Genomic DNA, 18,939 nt, shown 5'->3' with positions numbered 1-18,939 from the left:
TGTGCACCCACTGGGCCCAGGGCCAGGTGGAGACCAAGCTGCACTTCCTGACCTCCTGCCCCCGTTACCAGGACCTTAGAGACCCTTACTTGCCCCTGATCACACACACCCACAAAGACTTTCAGAACCTGTCTGAAAAACTCCTCGACCTGCTTGGGAAAGTCCAGCATTGTGCAACAAGATTCATAGACTGCTGTGACAGGAAGAGGAACTGTAATGACCTCCAGCCCCCATAGACCCTATAGTATCACTACTGTATGTTTTATACATGTAACCAGGGGCTACAGATGGAAACCAGCTGTTTAGCTTCAATCTAGTGTAGAACATCTATCTTTTATGGGCTTAATGTCTCTATGCATCGTTCCTTCAAATAAAGACTAAACTAAACTAAACTACATTTATGTATATATAGATAGTCTGCCCATGCATGTATGTATACTGTATATACATATATAAGTGTTTGTGTGCATGTACTGTATGTATATATGCATGTGCTTGTATAACCGGCCATATATGTGTGTGTGTATATAGATATATGTAAAACCCTGTACATAACCTTTCCCCCTTCAATAACACATGATTGTACATTTTGTACTACATACAGTATATATAGTGAAACCCTATTTTTTCACGAATGTTGCTATTTTTTTTTAAATATTTATTCTTTTTGTGTGTACATTGTTCTATTAAGTGGTTCTCAAGTACCCCATTTCTCTTATTTCTGACTCCAAGTACCCCCTTTGTACGACGACAACATTTTGCTTAGAAAACTATTTAAAAACAACTATAGATGGAATGAACGAGTGATAACACACATTTTAAAGAATCTCATTGTGTAAATAAGTGGAACGAAACAGTATTCAGTGCAGTGGTTCCCAACCGTTTCTGGATCGTGACCCGATTTTGATATCAATAATTTGTAAAAAAAAAAAAAAAAAAAAACGTTTTTGATCAGATATTTATTTATTTATTTTTACTGGATTTAGTTGAACTAGATTTATATTTCTTGAAGTGAAAGTACAGAAATACAGTTAAGTGTTTTAAAAAGAATGATAATTAAAAAAATATTTTAAATCTATTTTAATTTTTCAGAAATTTCAGGCAACCCATTTAAACTCCAGGCGACCCTACATGGGGTCCTGACCCCAAGGTTGAAAAACACTGATTTAGTGGCTTCTGAATAGATTTATTTCTATATTTCATTTCTGGTCTTATCACGCCTCAGGTGGGACCAAGACTGACACTTTATTATTTTGCAACTCTCTCTCGCTCTCCAGTACCCCCTGTAGTGCCATTGCATACCCTAGGGGTACATGTACCCCCATTTGAGAAACACTGTTCTACAGCATGTCACACATGTTTTGGCAATGCAAACTTGTTTCTCATGCATATATTTACATAATTGTAACATATTCTACATATATACTGTATACTGAAGCTTGATTTTTTTTATTGTATTTTAATATTTTTTTAATATTTGCTTTTGCAATGCAAACTTGTTTCTTATGCCAATAAAGCTGTTTTTGAATTGAATTTGAGAGAGAGAGAGAGAGAGAGAGAGAGAGAGAGAGAGAGAGTATTACTTCTCCTTATCCTCAGTCAGTCTCGGACTACAGCCTCTGATGGACGCACAGTGTGGAGGGCGGCGCTGATGCACCGGTGTGAGGGCACCGCCACCGCCGCAGTGCTAGCTACTATTTGTGGACTCTAAAACTCTGTTTGTGGGGTCTTTACGGACGGAGAGCATTGAAGTGGAGCACCTCTGAACATGGTACATAGTAAGGCTTTTTTTTTTTTTTTTTTTTTAAATTTTGTCTCCGTATTTGCTTATCGAACGCGCGTGACGGTACGCGCCCCCCCGGTGGAATTATCATTAAATACCGCGGGACAGGTGCGCGTTTATGACACGTGTCGGTGTGTGTCTCCAGTCCGTGAATGGGGTATAGCAGCCTCGTGCTAAACCATTGACCGGCTCTGTACGGTCTGCCGCTAATCTCTGGAGGATGAAGTTTTGAAACACTGAGTGAAAGCTCCAGCGCTCACTCTCAATGATGATGATGATGATGATGGTGTCCCATTAATGTCCGTCTGGCTGAGTGTGCTGCCTCTCACTGCGGTAGTTTAGAAATATTCAGAGACGATTTTCCATCATCATGGCTGTAATTATTGAAATTGGTTGTAGGACGAGAGTGTTTCAGACAGCTGCGGTTCTCATTGTATGTATGTATGGCCTCATAAGCATATCAATACGAGATATTTGATTATGATTTATTCATGCGCTACTTCCATTGCTGCAGCTCCGCAGGTGATATGTAGTACCGTCTTCTAAAACTTCATTCACTCAGACATATGCTTAAAAAGACCAACTGACTGCAGAATGCCATCATGTTCATGTTCTTTATATATATATTTTTATATAGCTCACATAGCCTGTACAGTTTTAATTTGAAGAAGTCAATTAAAAAAATATAGATCTAATTCCTTAATGATTATACATTTGGAATTCAATTTGGCTGTTTACAAGTTGCAGCACAACCAGAATGTTTTATATATATATTTTTTTTTAAAATGCTTTTGGGTTGTTTAGAAATACCATAATTTGAATACAAACAGGCTAAATAACTAAGGGTGTCCCAATCTAATAATAATATGAGATATCGATAAAAGTGCATTCAAAAATATAATAGAATTTTTTTATTTTTTATTGGATTTATTGAAGTCCAATTGATTAAGGTCTTCTCATTTATTTTTTTTTAATTTGATTTATTCAATTGTAGAATATTTTTATTTTTAGGGTTAAAATGTATGTAACCAATTGGCCACCGACTCACTGACCCATTTATATAAAATGTGTCAGTTTTTCTTTCATTTTAACCCTGCCACTATATTCCAAACTACTGGTATTGGGAAAAGGTAGAAAGGGCCAAAATATGCAACCAAAAGGGTTTACACCGTGTTGCGTGCCTGGGTTGGGCTAATCTGATGATGTTAAACCAACATATTTCATTAGTTTACATCACCATTCTACTGCATCAGTACATTTTGCCTAAACTTGATAACATCACCACCTGTCATGGAGATTACAGGCTGTGGAGATTCTGGTTTTCCCTCTCTAAGGTAGTGTAAAAGCTGGCCAAATGTGCATGCTTCATTTAAAAATATCAATACGCACTCCTTCATTATTAGCAAAAACTCCAATACAAGCTGTGACACCTAAATGAATCGTCACTCATAGGAGTTTTCTGTTTTGCTGCCAAACTAAATGAGTTTAAGAAGAAAAAAAAAGAATTAACAAACCACCTGACTTTTAAATACTGTACTAAGACACTCTTTCTAACATTTTGTTTAGAAATGCATTCCTGATGTCAGCTGTTAATGCCTGAAAGTGTGCACGTGTGTAAATGTGCACTGCGGTTGTCCTGCCATCTTTCAATGCTCCTGTGAATACTTGGTATACCTCATTTATCACAGATACTAACATTTCCAACATATGCATTCTGCATTCTCTCCTTCCTAACAAGCACTGGGCTTTTCAAAAGCAGCATCTGCAAAGCATTTAGGGAATAAAGGCCACATTTAATGAACCCACGCAGGTGGTGAATAGGGTCGAGGTAAGTGGCACTGAACTCCCCGGTTCTCAATGAAGAGAAACTGTTCTTATCAATATAAAATACAACAATCTTGGCTACTTTGGATGCACAGATTCCAACACAACTAACACATTTTTGTTCGATGTAAAACATATTCTAAATGAGTTGTGTGGGAGCCAACCTATATTAAATATCCAGTTTTACCAAAGGCTCTACAACAAGATAGTACACGTGCTGAAGGTCAAATTAAGTGTTTGGCATTAAGGGCAGCTCAAGGCAGCTTCTATTCCAAGTATTAATACAGCCAACTAAACAGGTTCTAAAATACTCTGGTAACTTAAGTGCACCAGAGGGGATAAATTAGGCACTACTGAATAATCTTTGGAGTCAGTGGAGGGTGCTGTTCATATAAAGGATAAATGATTGGAGGAAGCCTGCTGGGTTGAAGCTAGGGCTGACCAATTTTGGAAAATAATCTAATTGCGATTTTGTTCTTTACTATTGCGATTACGATTTAAAATGCGATTATTTTTTCAAAGGCCTCTTGTTATGTATTTTTCAATGAACACAAGCAATAAATCAATCTGTTTCATAATAAACAATTTCAGATTTATTTAAACTTTAAATAAATATGAAATGTAAATTTTAAAGTATACAACAAACAGTAAAGCAAACAAATCTGTTGCTTTACCTCTTCAACATTAGGGATGGGTGTACTACTATACTACTACTCTTATCGATCTGGTACTTTATCAATATCTTACTTTTTTTAAGTCAATGGAAAAACACAAAAAAACAAATAATGAACATCAATTTGTTTATTTTTTAACATTTTTAACAATATGACACACAAAATAAATTAAAAATACAAAATAATTAGTTCTCAATAAAACACTATAAATGTATAAATAAAACAGTAAAAAACTTATTTTTATATTAACAAAACACTAAACCAACAATCTAGACAATACAGATATTGTGCAGTTTTTTGGCTGAAAACAATGATAAGAGTGTGTGGATAGCGTCTACAGACAAGCCTAGTCATGAAGCGAGGCGAAGAGGTGAGCACTGTCCACAGTAACCCCTCTCATCAATTAGCTCCACATCTGGGTTCTTAAAGAGGACTGCTTGTCTGAGGCTTTAGGATTTACGCAACCTTAAAAATACTGGTAACGGCCAATAAGAATGTAGCATTTTGGTCCAAAAAAATAATAAAAAATTGCAGCCTTTGCGATTAGAACATTGCGTTTTATGATATCGCGAGAAAATTGTTAATGCGATTAATCGTTCAGCCTTAGTTGAAGCACACAAGTGGTATCAACAATGAGACACTAAACTTGACTGAATGGTCAGCGAAAGCTTCCACAAGTGTAGCAGATGATTACGCTGCAGTTGTGACAATCTGCTTTTTAGTGTATTTTTAACTTTAAGAAAATCCTCTGATACTGCTTTAATTCCATGTATTCTTTTATTAGTCAGATCATTCATCCGACTACACCAGGTGGATTGGTTTGTGCTTGTGTGTGAAAGCAGTAATTAAAGGCTTCAACACCCCTGTGACTGACTAATGATCTTATCTTTTTTGGTGCAGCAGCACCTCACAAGATGCATGCTGGGATGGAAACACTTGACTTGTTTGGCAGTTCTGAACAATTGAATGTGTTTAACAGGCATGGATATTGCAAAGAGGTTGGAAAGTTTGGCATTTTGAAAGGATTGCAACTATAGCCAGTGATACAAGATATATTTCTCCATTAAATGTGCAACAATAGTCTGTTGCACTCTTTTCAACCCATTCCAGTTTTCAAAGGGTTGCTTCAAACTTAAACAAAACCACTTTAGATGCTTGAGGACCGTCCTCCAAAACTGAATTGTTTTTTGATGGGATTTCAAAGAAAAAACACAAAGATTACCAAAGAAAACATTCGACTGTCGTTTTAGTTGTCAAAAAGCTATTTTGTTATTAACACTTTTATGACCTTTGTAATTGAGTCAAACTAGGGCTGGGCTTCATGGACAAGAAATCATCTTCATATTTTTTTCTCAAAATGGTGGTATACAATAAGGGTGTAACGATTAGTCAACATTGTGTACAAAAATTGATAACAGAATTAGTCACGAACAAATGTATATGTCGACAATTGTCGTTACGTCATCGCGGACTTTTTCAAGCTTTGGATGGAACTGAACATTGTTTTTCATGAGGAGTGGCTCATCTCACCTTCTATATGTCTGTGCTCAGAGCTGTGTGCATGTTACAGATGTGATTAACGGGAGATATATCGTCAAAAACATTCCCACTGGTAAGACTATGCCGGTGTTACTAGGAGCTCACACGCACACACACGGAGCTGCTCGTCACAGTCTACCTGAAGCTGCCGTGGCGTGCTGCGACACATCGTGGACGGCTACTTGGTTAATACCAGACAACCAGGCAACAAAGAGAGCCAGTCCAAGTTTCTTCGTCAGATCCACCCAAAGTTACCACAATCACGGTGACAGACCTGCTCTACTAAAGCATGCTAAGCTTATCCACCGACACATAAGACTGGGCTAAGCGCTAATGCTAACCACTTCATAAAAGCAAGAAACTAGTAAAAATTACACGGCTTACTGTCATCAAACCACAAAGAGCCACAGATTTACTTATGATAAGATTTAACACTTGTATAGAAGGATAAAAGCTAACGTGTCACACGTAGTGTGAAATACACTTTGGCATAAAACTAAGGACACTATTCATTGGTCCCAACTTGTGAAAAGCAATAGTTTTAATTATATTATATTATATATTCAGTAATGTACCTATTGTGACTATTACACCTAAATAGCCTGTTATTACTACTCTAAGTAATTATTGATTACATCATCAAGTAACTCATTATCAGATATAAGATAAACAAGATTCAGCAGCAGTGGTTAATAATAAACAGTAAAAACACTATTGTAGTTATTTTGCTTTTCACATGCTTTTTATTTTTTTCAGAAAATAATTTCATTATAAATGAGAGGAAATAAATAAATTATCTACAATAACACTAAACTGAGTGACCCACATGCACAAATATATTTCATAAAATAGCAGCCCATGAGCTCTTTGAGTCAGCAGCTATTGTAGCCTTTTTAAATGTATAAATGCTATTACTGAAGCAGATTCTAGTGTTGATGTATTCACTTTATTTTGTGTTTGTAACGAACCTGTTTACACTTTAATTTTTGAATTGTTTTATTCATGTATTTATTGATACCACACAGGTGTCGATGACGAGTCGATGACGAGTCGATGACGAGTCGACTACACAATTCACAATTCGATTAGGGGCTCGAGTTCCACCCCCCTTTTTTCGACAATTTCCATTGAAGTCGTTTTTTCATTTATTCGTGAGTCAAATATTGCGACAATTGGTGCTACCGAATCATTGATACATACCAATATATGAATGGGGCCCACTCCGTATGTGCCACACCACCGTAAAGAGTGGAGATGTTCCGCGGGCCTGGCCGTAGTTCATCAGAACTTGTTTCTCAAAAGAGTTCCCTCTTGACTTGTGAGAGTGATTGTGTGTGGACAAGTGAGGGAGAAGCAATGTAAAAGGAATGTTGCAAATGCAACTTTATGTTAGAAAGTGAATATGAAAGCTTGAAGCTAAAGGAGAAGATTTTTTTATCTGATAGACAGTGTAGGCCTCATATCAATAAATTGAAGATCATTTGCTCGAAAAAAAAGGTGTAGAAAGTTGAATGTGCTGCAGTTTTTGATTTCCAATGTAAATACTTTAGTTATCAATAAGGGCCTATACTCTGAAGCTAGATTTCCTCTTATCGCACCAACTTCTGGGTTCGGTTAACGTCTTACGGAGCTAAATCACCATGGTAACAAAACTGAATGACTAACCTGGTTGGGACCAGGATTTGTACTGGCTAAGATCTGAGTGAGTACTAAAGTCCCGCCTCCTGACCAATCAGTTCTCTTAGAAAACAACCTGTCCAATAAAAGGAAGATCATTGTAAACACGTCTCTTTGTGGATCTGATGTGGTGCTGACAGGAGAGAGATAATATTTAGGCATTAATGCAATCCTTTCATTGACCAATGACATGCTTTAGGAAATATATATAGATTTATATCTGATGGACTGATAAAGTAAAACAAGTCATCAGGCATTTTCAGACCGATAATTTAATTAATTCATGTATTCTGGGGTGCTGCAAAGAGCACCTTATGATGTAGGCTGATCTGTATGAGACACAGACAAGTTAAAAGTGAAAGTGCAACTGATCAGAGTGTGTTTATTCTCCATTTATAATCTTAGTAATTTAATTATTAATACTTATCAATTCCTGCATTCATCCCTTGCTGCTTTTACTGCAGCAACAGTGTTATTTTTGGTCTGAATTATGGATTTTAATTCTTCATATTTTTAAATAATTATTCCTCAATTGTGACTTAAGTTGCTCTCCAGATTGGTCTCACGCTGTAATCTCCACCTTTGTCACAAGTGCGCGCATGTAGCCAGGCTGAAATCGACTCACTTAACTTTGTTGATTTGTAGGACAGCTTCTGTCTGACGGAGAACGTTTGGTTAGGTGAAGCCCGCTAAGGAAGATAAATCCAGGATATATTTACTGTATCTAGCTAATTTTATAGTATAGAAAGGAGATCAAAACAAACTTTTAAGTGGCAATTTCAACCTTCAAATAATTTTTTTAAGCAAATGATCTTTGATTTATTTATCTACGAGGCCTACACTATGCCTTTATCTGATAAAAAAAAAAAAAAACGTCTTCAGTATTAGCTTTTGTGCAAGCTAGTCCTGAAATACCAGATAGTTGAATCAATCACTTAATTAAGTTTTATTTCTAAAGCGCTTTACAACAACCAAAGTGTTGTACAAGTGTTGCAATTAAAACTACATTAAAAAAATTGGCAGATACATGGGACTAGATTTTCGACTGATCTTTAGTGTGGGCAATCTGTTGTTGTTAGATGGGTAATGTTTTAACACTTAGGTTGGTGTCAGAATATTCCTTTGTTTTGAAATATTATGTCATCAAATTCAATTCTTTGCTCTAAGGTTTCACAAAGTGGAAAAAAATGAGGTGAATTATTAAAATGAGATTTCTTTATAGGAAAGTTGAGTTTCCCTACAGTGCACTGCTATCATAATGTACTTATCACTCAGCAAATAATACATTTTTTATATGCACAATGGATATCTCAGGGCAACCATTTTGGTATTATTTGATAAGAGTTGTGGGTAGTGATGCCTGAAGTGATTTGAGCTCAAGCGTATAGAGAGGGGAACAAGAAAGAGAAGCAGTGTTTAAATGTTTTTTTGTCTAGTGTTTCGTTTTTGAACATGATGTTACTTCATAGATTCTGTGAGATTGATGTGAGTTGTACGTCTGTGTTTCTATGCAGCTATAGCACAGTCAGACCACCATTATGAAACCAGCGGTTTGGTGCCAGGTCTCAAATGTAATAAACTTTGTATTTCATCTCCACTTCTCCTAGTGGTACCCAATGTGCAAATGGAAACCGTTATTGCTGAACTATTACAACACACAGCATGAACGTGGATCATCGAACTGTAATTTGTGCATCCTGCCATTTGTGTGGGTCTTTCTTTTTTGTTCATTTGTTTGAGGTTATCACTTTCTGTATCTTTGTCTCCTTTAGATGTTTGTCCTACATTTTAATGCTAGTTTAGATACAGTTAAAAGGGGCATTTATTAACCCCAAAGCTACTATACATATTATTGATAACATCTAATAAGTCCCTCGAGGGTCAACAATGTTGGGTTCTTCACAGCTGTTGGCATTGTGCTTTACAGTTAGGAATAAATCATCTTGCATTCCCCTTTGTCATTGCTATACAATAATTGTACATACCTTTAGACTCTTTAATTTTTAACAGTTTTGCAATGCATATCAAGCAAGAATGTCAATACACTTACCTTTTCAAAGCAGTAGGGAAAACAACCTATAAATAATAACATTTGCTGAAACACTCCAGAGCCTAGCAAGCTGTGATCATAAGAACATTTGTCTGAAGTTGTTCTCCAATATTAGAAAGCCAGCAAGAACAATATATGGGTTTTGCAAAAAATCAGGCTATATTGAGGATCATTATCTTTGTTTTTTTTCTTCTCACGTGACTAATTATGGTTTTACAAGTTGAGCTTTGAAATCTTCGTACAAAACAGTTTAATAAGCTGCAGTTTCAAGGGAATCAGTTTACTTTCTATATTTATTTGATAAAAAAAAATCTAAACAAATTCAAAAAAATCAGATTTTTGGTTTGCATGGTTTAAAGGTGCCGTCCGCAACTCTCAGATCCCTCTCTCCCCCTCCTTCCCTGCTGCTTTCTTGCCCTGCCTCCAAACTTTCCAAAGTTCCTCCCTCAGAGGAGCTAAGAAGCTAACGTTAGTCCGACAGCAACATCACAGTAATATAATATGCTCTGTTAAATGCGTATTACTGCAGCGCTTCTCTCTCTCTTTGTGCACACACCAGATTCTAGCAGCAGCAACAACAGTGTCACTTACAGCAGCCCACACGGCGGCTGCTGCACGCAGAAACAAACAACACATGCACTACAGAGTTTAGTGTAACAATTACAAATCAAAATAATGTAAATCAAGCAGCAGTAATTACCCTTCAAGCAGAAAAGTCACCAATTCCATGTTCTACTCCTCCAGACCATACACTGTAAAAAAAGATGGCGCTCCAGCCCGGGAAATGGGCGGGGTCTGTGAGCAACAGCTGTCAGACAGTCCATCAAACACAATCGCTCTGATTGGTTCTTTTTTCTCGGTTGCGGTGCATTCTGGCAATCTGCCAAAGGCTACAGGAGCAACAGGGGAGACTCAATGAGTCTGTTTTTTTCATACAAACTACTATTTTCATGTTAGGCTGTCCTTACATAGTGACAGCTTTAGCAAATATGACAAAAAGTCACTTTTATAAGAGTTGCAGACTGCACCTTAAGTGATATTTTTGGGTTTGATTTTAAGCATTCACCATCTTACTTCTGAAAGCAGATAATCTATCTTAATAGGATACTCAACACAATTTACAAAGACAGCGCAACTGAAAAACCATTATAAGTAAACTTTACTAATAACACCTTAAACACACACTTAAGGAAGTGAGTCATTCATGTGACTTGAACACATTTAATGCTGCACACACCGGCATTTTCAAGGTCCAATTTCTTGTGCTCTGGTAAGTGCAATGTCAACATCCATCATAAAGTTAATTTATTGAAGCAATGATGTCCAAGGAATTGGATGACATGTATCTAAGCACTACAGGGATCTACATTCACTTCCAAAGATCACATTCCATGCCGGGCAAGTAGGGCATCCATTCTACTTGCCACATTGCAAGTTAAGACTTTTTACGCAAACCAAACTATAGAGTATATCACTTTCAAAATAGGCGAAATGTTTAGTCATTCAGTCATCATTAATTATGTAATGTGTATCACTTTGTCCTAAAAACTGATGCCTTATAAAACCAAGATTATTTGATGTAACTGATCAAGTAATATAATAAAAAAAGACGAAAATCCCTTCTGATTTATTTTTATTTTCTTACTTCAGTTCTCAACAAGTAACTCAAAACTGCTGAGCAGATAATGCAACAATGAATATGTTCAAAATGATCCAGAGGTCAGGAAATAAATTGTTGCACCTAATTTGCTGGACTACAGTTTTTATTTGCCAGTGGCAAGTTAATGTTGCGTCCTGTGGTAAAACTCTAAAAGATCCTATTGATAGTTAATGAATATGAAACAAAATAATGTTTAAACACTGAATAGCTGTTCTTGTAACATTTTTAAAATTAACAAGCAGGAGAGACATTTACTGTATAGCTTAACACATGTATGCTTGAACTTTTTTATTTATTTTTTATAAAACTATTTTAGTAGTCCTAATATCATGTGTCAAAACTTTTCAGAGCCTTGGATCTTGGAATACATTAAATATGTCGACATGTTCTTTATGCAAATTGCCAAAGGCTGTCTTGTGTCACATTATTTGTAAACTCTCTTAAAGGGGACATATCATGGTTTTAAATCCTTCCTTTTTAGATATAAATCATACAGTTGTGGTCTATATAAAGCGGAACTGCAATGCTTGGGTCTGAATTCCTCATTATTATAGCTCCACAGGCTCCTTTTCTACCCCTTTTCTGATGTGCTTCTGAGAGCAACTCGTTTTGGTGCGGTCTCTTTAAATGCAAATGAGACACTCCATACCCCGCCCCCTCTTCAGGTGACACTCGGTTCAACTCCACCCTGCTCGGCCATTTTTGTAGTTTGATAGAAGAGATACGGCTATGTAGCGCCGCATAAACTTTTTATTCAGAGGTTATTTACAAAATGTCAACAACGGAAGACTTGTCCATCCAGTCTTACATGTTTGAGCCAGAGTCTGACCCAGCGGAGCGAGATGAAAATGAAGATGATGAACCTGCAGAACCCTAACAAGTGAGCTAACACAAGCACCGAGCTAACGCTAGCGCCAAGCTAACGTCACAAAATGCATTTTAATACAGTCTTTTCAAAGACAAAAACGGCAAAATGAAATGACTAATGAAAACTTTAGACTTAAATGAAATCACGTAGGCCATATCATCAAGGATCTAAAACGAGCACATCGCTAACATATGAAGTCTGAAGACGGTGCAACTGCTAATGCTAACAAAACAATGACAGGGACGTCTTATCATCACACTTTTTAGCGTTATTTACAGCTTACCGAAGTGCTCTGTTCGTCGTCTCCAAAGATAGAAGGAATTGAACCCTCAATCAGACGAAGTCTTTAGTCAAATCCTTCTTTATACTGGTGGAGGTTGCTGAAGCAGTCATCCTTGAAGTGCTTCGCGCACACAAAAATGATCTTACCCACAGATGTGGGTACATTTCCGTGAAAAATAAAACTCAACCAGGCACTTTGAAAAGGTTCTGATGCTGGGAGACGGTGTAATGAAGCGTGTGGGTTACTACATCCAACAACCGAACAGTTTGACTTATCCTTGAGCTTGGACTACAAAATAAAAGCGAGAAATAAAAATGGCGGATTGCTCGAAGTGTTGGACCTGGAGTTGATGTACTAATTTGGCAGTTTCGCTGCAAATACTGTGATGTAATAGATCAAAAAACGTAATAGAGAATAGAAAAATCGAAACAGATTGAAAAATATGAGCAAAACAGAATATAAAGATATATACGGAGCACCTGAAGAGACTAATTTGATTTTTTCTGTACTTCTAAGCACTCTAAATATACAACAAAATGTATTTAAGGGCTAAAAAAGTGGATTTAGCATGATATGTCCCCTTTAACAAACTTTCTTTTAAAAAATATGATTTCTTCTACATTACAGTACAAGCAGGTAAACACCAAATATCCAAATGCAAATAAGCAGCACTCTATTGAGAGTATCATGTTCCCTGACTTAATCATCAAACATAACTTATATTGTAATTGCTACATTTATGTAACACATTTCTCTAAACTTTTACTGATGATAACAATAAGCTGCAGCTCTGGTGGGAAAAGCAGATTAACCTTTAACTGCAAACTGGGTGGGCTGTGTTCCAACTCAAACAACCTTCCATTACTGCTTCTTTTTCAGAGTATTGGGATTACAAAAGTCGTCCAATGCAATTTAAAAAATTAAGTGAATTTTTTTATCATCGGTATTGATTTAGAAAAATACATTGAAGTTTGCACTTTCTCCTTCATGTTGGGATTACTCATTCTATTAAGGGTTAGGTCTGTAATAAAAGCCAAAACCCTTGTGACAATCCCAGTGTTTAATAGGGTGAAAGTCACCCCCTAAGGTAGATTTTTAAAAGATTTAACAAAAGTCGAAAAGCGTTCCTTTGTCTGCCATCACACCAAAGTATTTAAAAACCACGTGGCTAAGTGGCTCCTATTATGCCGAACAGTGTGCCTTGTGACATGGATAGGACATTGTTGATGCTAAGTAGACAGAGAGTGGTTGTGACACACACATGGACTGAGCTCAGCAAGGGCTTAAAGATTTAGAACGTGGTCATGAGATGACTAAGGCAGCCGGATTAGAGAAACTGGGATCTGCTCCTTACTCATTCAGTATCAGAGAATAGAAGATATTTAACAAACCAATAGCTATGTTGACGCTGAATGTAGGAGAATATTTTACCAATTTACTGAACCGCACATTGGTTTAATTTTGAACTTCCTAATCTAGGATTTTTAGAATGCTCACAAATCTAAATAACTAATCAATATAGATATAGCATTATCCTTGGGATATTAGGGTTCTAATTTAGCTTCATATCATTGGGGCATTTGTGTCTTTCATTTCCAAAAGGCCGGATTTTGCCAGATTAAACCTATTTGTTTCTTTGGCTATATTGGGAGTAGATGCTTGTGATGCTCATTTTGCTTACTTTTCTTGGCGTTTTCGGAAAACATGTGAAGACCCTTAAGAAACAAATACTGATACAAGCATAGGAAATATTTTTCTTTTCCCAGCTCTTTGCTTTTTCGAGGACTGAGTGACACAGCAGGTCCCTCATTGCTAATGTGCTTTATTGCTGCTTTCTCACAGCAAAGAGTTTACATCCTCTTCCTTAGTGCAAACACTGGTTTTCTTTCATCTAAAACTTGGATTCTTGTTTTCTTAGTGAAGTTTTTTTTAATGTTGTGTTGGACTGGCGAAAGCATTGATCCTTCCTTGCTTTTGAAGTTAAAATTCACTCTAGCTTTGTTGTTTACCCATATTGTGCTACTTTTGATCTGCAAATTATTGCACCAAGGAAAAATTATATTTAATTTGTGTGCGTTATGCGTGTCTATATATTACATTACCCACAGGAAAGGTAATGTAAGGCTGCATTGCAGTTCTACTAAATGGGCCTAATGAGACCTAATCGACACATCTATTTCTGAAGAGCTTTGGGGTTTTTTCTTTGCATTTGTACGTATAACTATTAACAAAATTATACTTAGTCATGTAGTCATGCATATAACATCGAATCAAACTAGTTTTAAAGGTTCTTTTCAGAGATTTAGGTCATGGATATATTACATGGAATTAAGGATGGGTACCAAATTCAGTACTTTTTAGGTACCGACCAAATTGCTTCGGTACTGCCTGCTATCGATTCACATAAAATTAAAAAGTGCCATGTTTCGGTACCTAAACACATCCTTGTGACTGTTAGGGATTGGAAGAGTAGGCAAATTCCCGTGCAGTACCTGAACGCAACATTGCACGCACATGATGGCAGTAGCTAAAGTATGGCTCTGTTTTTTAAAACGTTCTGCAGACCGAGCACCTACCAAACCCCCACTCCACGCAGAAACATGACGGGTGTAAATGTGAGCTTCACTCTTGTACAGCATGCTGTACCGACTACATTAGAGTTGGAGAACAAGCTGCTAAAGGCTTCAGAGCTACAACTGAAGCGTATTGCAGATATATTTGCTATCAAGCACCAAAACTGAGGCAATACTTGTTGGCACATCTCATCAGTCTTATCCTTCATCTATACCACAGCTCAATGTTGTAGTATTTATATCCATACCAGATGTGGAGACATGCGGGGTGTAGCAAACGGAACTTTATTCTGTTTTGGTAGAGAGTATTCTTCAAATGCACCACGCCTCCTGGCCAGGGAGGGGAAAACTCTGATTCTCTAAAGAATGTCTGGCTCGTTTTATGATTCTTTCTTTGTCTTGGTATCTGAGAAACTTCATGATGAAAGGCCTCGGTGTTCCCGCAGCAGCACCCGTGGATCTGCGTCTAGAACGATGCTCGCGCTCGATTTCAGGGGGACTGGGGAGGACACCGGTACCAACCAGATGCATTATCGAGTCGGACATAAACTTCCCTGGGTCTTGGTCTTTTTCCCATCCTTCTGGAATGTTAACCAGTCTGAGGTTCGAGAGTCTCGACTCATTTTTGAGGTCGTCCACGTGTTTTTGTAGCATCTCGGTTTTGGACTGCGCACCTTTGGACGAGAGATCAAGCTGAGAGATATGTCTATTGCGCAAAGCCCATAGTACATCTTCCGCTACTTTCATAGCAACTACAAGCGCTAAAATGACAAAAATAACAATAAGTGGCCACATATTTATGTTTTTTTTTCAGCAAAGTTGCGGGCTTTTGGAAAAATTGCAATGCCGCACTGATTTTGCAGAGTTTGTTTGATTTCGCATTAATAGTTGCGATCGCGACATTGCGAAATCCTGGAGGGACTGCCTAATGTCTGTCGGACCTGTAGGTTTCACTTTTGCTTTGTCGGGTTCTGGTCATAGCTTGAATAAGGTTCATATCATAAATGATCTGTGTTTAAAAGCAAATCAGCACCACAAAATGTTAAAACTAAATAGTTATCTCTTTTTCTTTCTCCTCGTCCTCCTCTGCACCTTCTCATTCATTCTCCGTGTTTTTGTTTGTTTGGTCGAGTAATTGCTACGTGTGCCATAATCTTGGTTGACCAACAATTTCCTTGGTTGACTACAGGCCTAGTAATTAGTCCATGAACTGCCTCAATAACTCAGAGCTGGTATATGTGGGCGGTACAGATTAAACACATGGAAGGAAAAGTGGATAAAGCACAAGGACCAGAGGCCTCCTTGGGTGATTAGCCTGAATTTACTCTGTTGGGTGTATCTCTGCCTGGGTGTGAGTCATGTGCAGGGCAGTCTGTTGTTCAGGGTTAATCTCTCCAGTCCATTAGATCAATTTGCTACCTCTGATTGTGTATCTTAGTAGGTAATGTGTAGCTTTTTACTAATCCATCTTTCTTTTTGTGTTTGTGTATCTTTCATGCTGGAGAGAAATATTGTTTAAAACAATAGATTCACACTAGTAGCAAAGCAAGATTTTTCAAAAATCCAGAATGTTTTTTAACTGAAAACTTGATTTTCGATTGTGATTATGAGATTTTGGTAAAACTGCAAAAGATAACAATGTAAATTATGGTTTAAATAATTTATTGTTTTTGTTAACTGTAAATATCAGGATCACATTTATACACACAATCCCTATAACCCATTATCCTGAAACCCCAATAATGAATTTATTTCCATCAATATCAACTGGTGGCTCTCTTGCGACTGAGTCACAGCACACATACTGGAGCTAATAAACAATAAACAAGCACTGGAGAAAAATTACACCCATGACTTCCCACCTACAATATGTAAGACAGACGGCTTAATGTAAGGAGTAGCACAACAGGTTATCCTGTAACCACTGCAGACAAAAACACTCAGCACTCATGTCAGAAAGAAAGAATAAAGAGCTACACCACAATGCCCTTAGTTAAAGGAAAAATTCATCTTATGATATCCATATTTCTTACATTCCAAATAGGTAATCCAATGTTGAGATTTACTTACAGTACACACATGGATTCAACAAGTTTGGCATGACTGTTTTCTGCCCACGAATGGCCTCTCAAAAGGAGGCAGAAGCAGGATTTATCTTCAAAACAGAAATCCATTTATTTGAAACTCACTGCAAAAACACTGACTAAAAAAAATTACTAGATGAACCAAATGACACTGACTGAAAATAGTTACGTAGGTGGCTGACTGGAAGGAACTGGAGAAGTAGCAACACACAGTGATCTGACAAACACTGTGTTACACCACACTTATAGTTGGTAAGGGGAGCCCAATTAGGAAATGAGGCACACCTGAGTGATAACAGGAGGGAGCCCAATTACTCTCACAGCACATACATACTGACATGAATGGATATGAAAATACAGACAGGAATCCATTACAGAGACAAAACTTTAAAAAGTTATCAACTAAAAGACTAATAAAACAGGATGAAACTTTGCCCATCTGAAAAAAGCCCCAACAAGACTGTAACCCCCAACCTATGGGAAACACAACACCATAATTTCCTCAATTTGCCATTAGTCCCAAATTATGACATATTTTTGTGCATGTCATTGTAAAGTAAATATAATTTTTGATAACTATATGACTATAAAATACCATAACATAATTGAATCCAAACTTCCTGGGTAGGATAGCGGGAAGCTAAATAAAATGATAGGGAAATCACTGTAATCTAAATAGCAACAAATATCACCTGTCACTGCATTGAGTTTTAAAATGACGGGTCAATCCACAGTCATTATATTTCTAATTGGGCTGTTGGCTGGTAAACATAGAGAAGACACAGTTAATGTGTTGTTGCCTGTTCATTAACTCTGACACTATTATGTAAAGAATCCTCTGGTGGGAACTAATTTATGAAGCCCACATGCTGCTGGTGTCTCCCAGGTTTCAAGTGAGTCATATTTGCATAATTTGTGCACATGTGGGAATTAAATCATAGTAAGGAGTTGTTGTTCCTGTATGCAAAGTATAATGAATGCAAATTAAATTGATTTGAAATGTCTTAAACATTTTTTTTTATATAAAAATCTTTTTAAATTTACATCAGTCTAAGTGGGTGGTCTTTTCATTCCAAATTGTATTTTCTAGAATATTGTTTGTGCTGCCCGATTGGTGGAAATTGTACACATATGTGTCAACATCAAAGAACATTTGTAGGAAGAGCTGAAATGATATCTTTACTTTGGATGAGAGTGGACTGATCCAGATAGCAGAGCAAAGGAAAATACCAACTTACGGTCTTTTAATCTTTAAGAAAGGTCAAACGATTATAATTTTTTATGAGATAGCATGTAATGTGATAGCAGAACCACAATAAAATGAATGCAAAATAGCTATAAAGCCAATGAATGTGATTTTATTCTGTTTAGCTATTCAACTCAGATAGTGGAGCGGTTAAATTAGTGTGACATAAAACACATTTGCTTGAGCAATGTGACATTAAGATGAAGCCCTGCGTGTATGTAAGATGTGGCTTCTGAGGTGCTGTTTCACAATTTTTATGCTATTTTTTTTTCACTACTCAGTCAGAAATTGCTCCACTCATCTCGGGGCCTTACATTTTTTGATTCTTAAAAAGAAAGCCCAACAAAAAAGGTTTGGGAACCACTGGCCCAATGGATGGATTAAGCCACATAGTAATTATTGAAAGTAACATAAAAATCTTAGTTTTTTCTTGGTATAGTTCAAGTCATGACTGTGGTTTGCACATACATGTTAAAGGTGGTCCTTAAGCATAAGCAGCACTTTACAAATACAGTAATTATTTACATCTACAAAGCAGATGTAAGGAATCTGTTTGGTGCCCATGGTTACGTTCAGAATAAACGACTTGTATAAACTGTTACAATATCATTCCTACTACATTTGTCCCAAGCGAGCATGTCTTTTCAACTGCAGGAGACATAGTCAATGTCCAAAGGT

The 18,939-nt window shown here is 37.0% G+C and overlaps 1 protein-coding gene across 8 annotated transcripts in view; it reads left to right on the top strand.

The window, feature by feature from the left end:
• Positions 1 to 18,939, top strand: part of pcdh15a (protocadherin-related 15a) — a 200,678-nt gene that overhangs the window by 35,871 nt on the left and 145,868 nt on the right. Inside the window, exon 1 of one of the 8 annotated variants that reach the window (XM_028468333.1) lies at positions 1,620 to 1,771. The exons of the other annotated variants lie outside the window; for them this stretch is intronic. The gene's annotated coding sequence lies outside the window, so the exon portion shown is untranslated. Of the gene's footprint in view, positions 1 to 1,619; positions 1,772 to 18,939 lie in introns of those variants that run through there. 8 annotated transcript variants of the gene reach the window in all.

The sequence above is a fragment of the Gouania willdenowi genome, chromosome 15 (assembly GCF_900634775.1).
Source record: "Gouania willdenowi chromosome 15, fGouWil2.1, whole genome shotgun sequence".
NCBI lineage: Eukaryota > Metazoa > Chordata > Actinopteri > Blenniiformes > Gobiesocidae > Gouania > Gouania willdenowi.
This window is presented reverse-complemented; position numbering and strand designations above follow the sequence as displayed.